The sequence below is a fragment of the Aquila chrysaetos genome, chromosome 18 (assembly GCF_900496995.4).
Source record: "Aquila chrysaetos chrysaetos chromosome 18, bAquChr1.4, whole genome shotgun sequence".
NCBI classification, from domain to species: domain Eukaryota; kingdom Metazoa; phylum Chordata; class Aves; order Accipitriformes; family Accipitridae; genus Aquila; species Aquila chrysaetos.
In genome coordinates this window covers 13,408,424-13,418,046 of record NC_044021.1, presented here as the reverse complement: position 1 = coordinate 13,418,046, position 9,623 = coordinate 13,408,424, and positions in this window count along the sequence as shown.

The window sequence follows — 9,623 nt, the reverse complement described above, 5'->3', positions numbered from 1 at the left end:
CTTCCTCCAGAATGACAAGCTTGTTTCGTGATTGGCTTCCATACATGTTTTTGGTCTTAACCAGATTCATCCTAGTAATCATGGTTGAGTTAAACCCATTCCTGTAACTTACATAAACTATTGCAAGAACTCGGTGGACTGTTTGTTTCCTGCTGTGCTGCTTTTCCAACAGATATTTAATTCTTATCAAAACATTGTTCCTTTTATTCTTGAGCAGGTGGCTTTTGTTGTAGCTCTTGTGGCATAGCTGCAGTGCTTTCCCATTTGATTTTTCTTCAGCTTTTTTTTAAACAGTATTTTAATCTAGTGATTTTATTCCACAAATCCTCTGTCGTCATAATTAGCTGTGTAAAAACTCTTAATTGTTCATTCATCCTCTGTCCTGGCATTTGTGTACTGACAGCCCAGGTATTAGATAAGCTTGTCCTGTTATTTGTCTTTTGGTCCCTGTGACCTAATTACAATTCTTCCTTGCCCTCCCTACCTCTGCATACACACACACACACACACACACACACGCCCTTCTGATGGTAGCTTTTTGACTAGGTCACCGTTTTGTGCCATTTTCTGTTTACTCACCTTTGCATGCTTTATCCTACCCAAGAGGCTCCAACTCGATGAATGAATGCTCAAGGATACTTCTTCATCACATCAACTCAGTGTTCGGGGACGCCAGAGTCCATCTGTCCGTACCATCTGTGCATGGTACCTGCCACGTGGACAATCTGCTAGTCTTTTGCAGAAATACTTGACGTTTTAGGGCTCATTTATTTGGACTTCTCAACCATTAGTCATGAAAACAAAATACAATGTCCTGTCTGCATCATAGCAGGAGCTAAGGTCTCTTCTAAAAAGGCTTTGGTCATGTTTTGAGACATCTCCAGGAAATAAGTCACCAACACCTGAGCGCAGGCCCGATGTTGATAATGAAGGCAGGGTTTTCTTTCCTGCTTGGTGACCTATTACCAGGCACCGTGCTATGAATTGGCAAGACTTGATTTTGCTTGCCCTCCCTCCTCCTCTGCTGCCTCAGCTAATTTAAATCTAAGCTATTCAAGGCAGGGACTTTGCTTTCAAACATGCTCAGTGTCACCTGTGTTCTGTAAGCTATAAACAATAATTTCCTCTGACTCACTCTGTTGTTGGTTGATGACTGTCCACAGGTAACCTGTTAAGAAAAATCCTGGCTAGAGTAGTTGCCTTCTGCTACTGCTCTGTCAATGTCTCAGCAATAACGAGTCAACTAGGCGAGGGACTGAGAAAGTTGCTATAAATATCACCACCTCATGCAGGAAATGTAATGGCAAGTGAGGACTGTTACCTATAGCTCTGACTTGGGCTTTGGAAGTCTCAAGTGAATCGTTTGCCCAATAGGAAGCTAGGAATAAATGAAAATTAAAACTATATGAATTCAAATGATCGTTTCTCTTTCCTCCCCTCCCTGAAAGCTGGAGCATGAGCTGTAGCTGGGAGGCTCTGACCTGCCAAGGCCTTTGGGTTTTTTTAGGTAAGGCTTTAGAAAATCTGGAAAAGTAGCTGACTACTGTTTTCAAATGTGCCATTTAAAATGCCAGTTGAAATGCTCATGTTCTTGCCTGGCTGAGCCTGAGATCACTTGGAGTTTTAATGATGTTTTAATGAACTAATCACAGCTGTGAATTGCTATTTACACAACCAAACAGCAAAGCAATTACTGTTTTTTTAATCTTTACACCCGTGCTTGTTTTGATGCGGACTTGTGTGTTTGTGTCCAGCCTTGTTCTGTCTCTATAATTTAACAATGTTTTCTTTTTTAGTTTGTTTTTACCTGCCGGAAACCCTCGTGCCCGTGATGCAGGTGTCCCCTGTCAGTGTGGAAACAAGCGGGTGGTTTGCCTGCCTGACAGCAAACCTCGCGCAGCTGCAGCGTAGCAGTAGTTCCACGGGAACCACGGGGCCTGGTAAAATCGTCTGCCTGTCTGCCCTTCGTCTTCACTGTCCCTTCACCAGCTCCAGGACAGAGGAGGGATGCCTGTCTGAATAGATACTGTCACTGCCTAAACGCACGCAGAGGGCTGTGATACAGGTGCACGTCCATAGACGCAAACGCTGGTTACAAACGCCTCGCAACGGAGCGCGTACGTGTGCGACGACCCACCAAACGCACGAGAGGTGGGCGCCGCAAAGTCACCGTCATCCAGCACTCGCTGCGCTGCGAGGTGCCTGCTCCTTCCAGGCTTAGGGGGCTCAGTCCAGCAAGGAACGAACATGTTGGAGCACCTGTGGAGGGTTTTTTTGGGGGGGAGGCATAGTGGTGGTGGTCTTTCTGAGCAGTCTGAGGCTCTACAAGGGGGTAAATGCATCTACAGAGATGTGTGTGGGGTGAGATGCAGGTCTGTGCCTCAGATCTCCCGTAGCTGGCACAGGGTGGAAATGGACTGGTGAACAACGGCAGCGATGCCGATGCTCCGGGCTCCTATGGCTTTTTGTCCTGGTTTTGTCCTAGTTGTCAGCTGTGTAAAATGGTTTCCACAAACTTTGTAGCTACAGGGCTTATTCTCTTGGGCCTTGTTTTGTGTAAAGCGTGCTTGCTTCACCGCAGTAGATACTGGAAATGCATGATGCTTCTTAGAAGAAGAAAAAGGGTTTGATCAGATTTTTCCTTTGATGTGAAACGTTAATTGGCAATCTCTGCCTGCCTCTTTCCTGTTGCTTTTGAGTAGTATTCTCTTTTTTTGCTGTTCTGATATTGGTTTTTCTTTTTTTGTCTGACTTGCCCTCTGTCCTTCACACCATTTTTTTTTTCCTCAAATGGAAGATAAGACACTCATTCCTTTTTAAAATCCTACTTCAAAGCTCTTTATGTTTCTATATTTCTCCAGTGTTTATAACCAAAGCAAGCTTATACACAGCAAAGCCAAAGCTGACAGAGTGCCTCTGATTTCCCTTTTTCTTTTCCAAGGCCCATCTGTACACACTGTCCTTCCCCTGGCTGACAGCAGGATGGCAATGGGCTGTGCTGTTAGAGGATGGAGACAGACTTGGAGGAGCGCAGGCAACTCTCATGTATTTGATAGCAATGCAAGGGGGAGAAACTGTTGAATTGCTTGTTTTCAGCATGCTATTTTGTACTTGTTTCTTGGGTTAGAGGAGGAGAACTGAGCTATGTACAAGAGATCTTCTAAACTTCCATGGTGTAGCAGCAGCTTCTCTGCACTGCATGCCACAGATAATTTATCAGGGACTGATAACAAGGGCAGATGTTGTGTAATTGCATCCAAGAAATAAACACCAGCCTCTTGCTAGTGCTGTGTATATCCAGTATGTTACCTGGAACTGGAAACAGGCTTAATTTGTGTTAAAAGATTAAGCAAGCAATGTTCTCTGAATTGCTTTGAAAGAGAACCTGGCACGAACCTGGAGGAGCTAATTTCAGTTCTTCCAGTATTTTTAAGAGTGTGGCTATAAAGTAAAGAGCAACAAGAGAGCATGAAGCTCTCCCACACAGCAACGTGGGGTAAGGCAAGCAGCTCGAGAAACGTAAAACGTTGTCAGCAAGAGGCATGAAAAAGATCTGGGGAGTAACTCAGTAGCTTACAAGCACAGAAACTACCAAAGAAGATCACCTACAAAAGGTAAGCTTTTGAGAAACCAGAGGCCTACCAAGACTGCAAATCATTGACTTTTTGTAATAAGATTGAGTCATATAAACGTGTGCATAATAGATATGGCTTGACTGAATGACTTGGGGTGGTATAACTGGTAGCTTAATCCAGAAGCAGAGCAAACTCGTGAAAGTTTAGGACCTGTCAATCTTTAAAGATTACCTAGAAGTATGTGTTTCCAAAGGCACTATATAGAACACAAAATTATGCCTATTTTGGAAAACTAACAGTAGCGGCTTGGGTGGGAGCAACTTCACCACCAAGTTGCTGAGCAGAAATCAGGTAAAGTGAAAGTAACAGGCCAGAAGTTGCTGGAAGTATAACTACAGAAATGTTCCCCATCTGGCTAAAAAGCAAAATCATTCATGCAAATACATATCCAGGAAGGTAATAATGACAGTAATAGGTGAAAGACTGTCTCTGAGGAAAGGCAAAACGTGATACAGACATTGCTCAAGCAATGCGATAGCTTCAGTGGTAATTCCTGAAGGACTTAATTGAAAAGAGCCAGGAAAGGCTTCCTTCCTTGGCTGTCCACCTAGAATTACTATCTGAAAACCTAAAAACCTATAGTGACCTAGGAGCTAATTTCTCCACAGATTAAATTCCATATTAAAGCGCTCTCTGTCACAGTGTCACAACATGAGCTTCGAGATGGTAACTGCAAGCCGCAGCAGCTGTGGATTTCCTAGACAGGTAGGGAGCAAGGGCGGGTGGAACCGTGGTAATCCTCACATTACTGTTCTCAGCATTTGTTAAACAGTGGGGTTTCTTAGGTCTGCGAGACTCCTCCCTTTCCCTCATTATCCACTTTTCCAGTGGGAGGTAGGTGCCACCCCACAGTAAGCGCAGCACTGGCATCTTCTCCTCTTCCATCCCCCCGAAGCATAGATTCCCTATTGAAGCACAACTTCCTCTCTCCCTCCGGATGGCAGATCCTTGCTTCATGCACTGAGCAGTTCAGCTCTTCCCTAGGACACTGGGGAAAGGGCCCAGCTGTCACCAGGATGGAGAACTGTGAGGCAGGAGTCACAGCATCTGATTTTGCTGACAAAGAGGGAAGGGCTCTACCGCAGTGCTGCGAAGTGGAAGGTTGCAGGAGCAAAGGTATGGAAAGCCAGAGCGACTCCAGACAAGACTGACGTGTCCCATCTTGAAATGCTGTTATTGTAAGAGTGGTTCTACAGACCAATTTTAGGATGAAGACCTTCAAACTACTAGGACTAAGCTTTCTGCAATAAAGACTACAGCTTGTCTGCTATTAGAAAAACAATCACTTTTTATTAGAAATAAAAAAATCCTCTCGCCCAGCATTCAAGGTAGAATAAGTAGTGGAGAAAACCATACTTACTACAGCTGAGAGGAAGGCAACTTTGGTGCAACCATGTTTTCAAACTGTGTCGCTCCTACCTGCATAGTGCATTTTCCTGCACGTGTTCAGTTACGGTAGCCCGGCGGTGGGTTCCCAGGGGCTGGGTGCAACACGATGGGATGGGCAACAGGGGTGTTGTACAGCCTGTCATGGCTTCTGGGTCAGGCAAGCACGCGCTTTGTGTCTCTGTGGCTTCATCTGGTCAGACAACTGTTGTTATTGATAATGTCACGTGTGCTATCTTGTAACGTGAACTTCCATTGTAATAATCTACTTAAATGTAATTTTTGAGGCGATAAGAAAAATTGAGAATGGGTGCTCTTGTGTCAAGAGGCAAAGCGGATGTCCCTGTGTGAAAAGCCTGAGTTCACTTCTTACAGGCACTTAAAAGTTTTAGCAGAGCCTTCTAATGCAAAGGACAGCCATAGCCTGTTCCCTCCTCTGACCACTCCTGCCTGCTTTCAGCAGTACTCGCTCCAGAGAGTTTTCCATGCCACCTGAGAGGGAGGCCGCTCAGTCTTCTCCTCCAACCCACAATCCACAGCGTCCCTAGGAACACTTAGCAAGTTAAAGGAGTCTCTTATCTCCAAGTGTGAAGTCTGGTATAAGTATGTATACCAAATAATGAAAAGAAACACAGATACTAAATTAACTTCAAGATCATCTTGGACCCAAGTTTAATTTATGCCTTTTAAATTAGACAGCAAAGATTTCCTTTTACTACTGGGTTGTCATTAATTTTATTTCAATAGATCTATTGCTCAATATGCAAAATACCAGTACAGTTACTTCTTCAGCACAAAATAAAAAATAAATTAATTATAATAGATAATGGTTCACAATTTACAAGTTGATTTTTGGATATTGTTTTACCTTTTTTTTTTTTCAAACAACTATGGCAAACACATTAAACAGTTAAATAAGCTTGAAGAACAGTGTGAAGACAAAAATCTCATTTAAACAGTGCTTTCAGCATTTTTGTTTCCAGTGTCTTCATTCCAGAACAGCTGCAGAAGCCCTGAGAAAGTAGACTGGTGGCTGGGCTATATGTGTACATATCACCTGCTTTTGTACCACACGAGCAGCCACCTACACCTGCTCTGCTCCCAGCAGGCAGCCTCGGTTCGACCTGAGCCCGGGCTGCCTACAAATACCACCTGCCTGCGTGCTGGCAGCCTCGGGGAGCGATTCTGCAGAAGGCCCTGGGCCATCAGCCCTGCCCGAGTTCATTGCGATAAGGGCACCTGGAGTAGCTGGTGGCTGTGAGAGCGCTGGGATCTGTCCCTGCTGCAAGCAAGCACTCATCTCCTGGATGACATGCCAAGTTTGGCAGCGCTGGAAAACTTCTTCTAAGAAGACCCACAAGATCAGCCCGATGGCTTGCTAGCAGAGAGGGTATGCTGACAGGGTATTCTGGCCTGGGTAGCGCTCTGCGAGCCGTTTTACCCTGCAATACAAGGACAATTCTATGATCTCTGCCCAGCGTGATGACCAGTACAAAAGTTGTTGTCTCACTACGGGGGGCCTGGTTTTTTGTTTGGGGAAGCACAGCCAGGCAGACAACTGGGTGCGATACGTATTTGAGTCACACTACATTAGTCACCACCATATACAGGCCATCATTTCTTTCCTCTTTCCCAAGTATCCTCTAAGGACAACTGTCAGGGACAGACAGTATGTTAGATAGATCCTTTTCTGATCAAGTACAGCAGCTCGTACGTTCCTATTAGCTATTCTTCCTCAAGGGATATGGGATCAAGAAAGTTGGTTCACCGGAACCACCTGTTTAGGCTGCCATTATTCTAAAACCTGGAGTTTCACAGGAATCCCAGAATTACCCCTTGTAACCATTAACGCTCATTTCTTAAGAGGGCTGTTGGATGCCACACCTATGCTTGCTACAAAAAAAAGGGGAAAGCTAGAAAAGAAAGCAAGTTAATTTGGAAGGATAAAAGGAAAAAGTTATTTTCCTTGGTCATGGAAGTTACTCTTTCACTGCTATTTCTTTTTCTAAATGCAGTAGGACAGGCTGGATGGAAATCATATCAAGAAGTCTCCAGCGTTATCAGAGTGTAGCCTATAGATCCTGGTCTCCCCTCCCCCTTCCCAATATGCAGAAAACACAGCCAGAAAATTCAGCATGTGAATAGTCAGGCACAATACAAGTGACTCCAGAGGCTGGAGGCTGCAACCTTGCTACCTGCTCTCCTAAAACTTCATCCCTTCTCCTGAAGGCATCTTAAAACAAGCCATATTTCTTTTATGTGTACCTGGTATGTTTTGGGAGCGTTTATCTTTTAAGAAGAAGGTCAAAAGGACGCTCCTAATATCAGCCATTCGTGCTGTAGTACTACCAATTCACAAATTTGTTTCCATGTTTAAATGACTACTTTGATTCTTCAGTTGCCACACTTTGGAATCTCAACCCACAATATTGTTATGCAAAAGTCTGTTGAAAGATTTAAATTAACAAAACTGAGGAAGCAGAAAACCACAGCTGCAACAGCTCTTATAGTTTGGCTGCTTTCTTCTACTTGTATTGTATTGCCTCTCCTTCTCTAAACACATCACTTTTGTATTGAAGCATCTTCTAAAGACTAATTAGCAAAGCAATGAGCATGTTTTACCCATTCTTTTTCCCTCCCCATCCTCAGGGTATATACAGACATTGGTCAGCTTGCTCTTCAAAATTATGCAGTTTATAATGTTATTTATGAAGGTCAGATTAATTAAGTATTGCTTTATGTACAACTGCAGTTTGGAGTGGAGAGCAATGATGTTTACGTTAGCGTTCAATTTCCAGTTCCACAGTCATTGAGAAAACAGTTCTATAGTAAACAATTCCCTTGTGCCAGGAATGTATTTCCTCCGTGAATGAGGTCATGTGAGATGAGTACAAACCAGGTAAGTCAGGAAGGGGAAACTTTAGGTTTTGTTGGCATACTTTAAAAGAATCAAAAAAATCTGCTGGGGAATTCATTGGTGAATTATATGCAGTTCATAAGGTCTTCACTTTTGAATATATTTTTCACACAGAAATACATGACACTTTACAATCCAGAGAACAAAACAAGAGCGGACATTAGCAGAGCTGCATTGTCAACCCAAGGCTGTAAGGTGGCCTCTTAGCCAAAAGAAAAAAGCAGTACGCATTTCTCCATAAAATCTACTAAAAGGGAACTCCACGTTAATCTAGGAGTTTTTAAAATGTGGTTAGTAAGATGTGATCATAACTGTGGCCAATCAGGACCATATCATGCGTTCAAGGTTTTTAAAGGCCCCTACCAATATGTTTAACCTTCACTTTACTAAGAATTTACTGCAGATGATTTCTTGCACCCATGCCCTCATCTCACCTTGATGTTGAGAGCGATATTATATTGTGAAAGACAGATTTATCTCTGTCTGCTTTGCTTTATCTCCACACTGCTGACATTTGGGCTTTGAAAGTCTCACTGTCTTCTGTGGTAGAAGTCTATAAATAGTCTGTAGTTATTACCTGATTAATCCCCTCTTTTGTGTTAATGTTGTTGGAAGGATAACACCTACAGACTGTCCTATATGTAAAAGAGGAAATAAACGTGTTTTCTGCTTTTCCAGTCCACATCTTAGACTTCTGCTGACAATTAACATACAGTCTTTTCTTAGATGGATCGCTAATCAACTTCCATTGCTGTCACCGTAGCAGCTAGCATCTTACTATGCACAATTTCTTCCTCCCACTTCCTCATACCTCTGCAGCACTGAACTCAAAATGCCACCAGACATATTCCAGGTCAATCCCATTTCAGGACTAATTCTTGGTTTCTCTACCTTTTACTGCATCAAATTCAGGTTCTCTGTTCTCACCTTGAAAACTGCATAATCCCTGCCCACATCTCTGTTCCCATTTCCGCCTACTCACTATTTCTAATCTCCTCTCCGATATTATTTTCACACCCTTCTGCACACCCTCTTGCCTAGGGGTTTTTGGTTGTTGGCTTTTTTTTTTTTTGTAAACTATTTTGTACAAGTCAACGACTGCATAATAACTAGTGAGAAAAAGTAATTTGAGAGAGTTGTTCAGTTACAAATAATTATACCTTAAATTAAAAAAATACCAAATGCAGACATTTATACTAAATAAATATCTAAGTCAAATATATGCAACTATTTTATTTGGACTGCTCTGGGAGGGTTTTTGGTTTCTTCGTTTTAATCTCTGTTCTACTATTATGCCTTAAAGCTGAAAACCACGCTTTTATCTTTTTTTTCATGCGAGTAAGACAAAAATCCTGTAGTTTCACCCAGCAGGGAACAGCGTGCTGAAAAAAAATTTGGGATTTAAGAACAAGGGAGCAGCATTAACTCCCACTGCAGCCAGCAGAAACCGGTGGAACTCAACCGCTCTGAAGAAGTCTCGCAGAACCCGCGCCTATCTTTACCGGAGGCAATGATGTAAAATAGGCTTTAAAACCCGTCCGTGATGAAGTCAGTTAATTATCTTTCATAAAACGTTTACGTTTTCTGCCTCACTGACACACGATGTTTTCCCACACCGGGGAGCGCTCCCTGCTGCCGTCCCTTTCCGAGTGCGCGTCCCAGAGCCGGTCTGACACATCTCCACC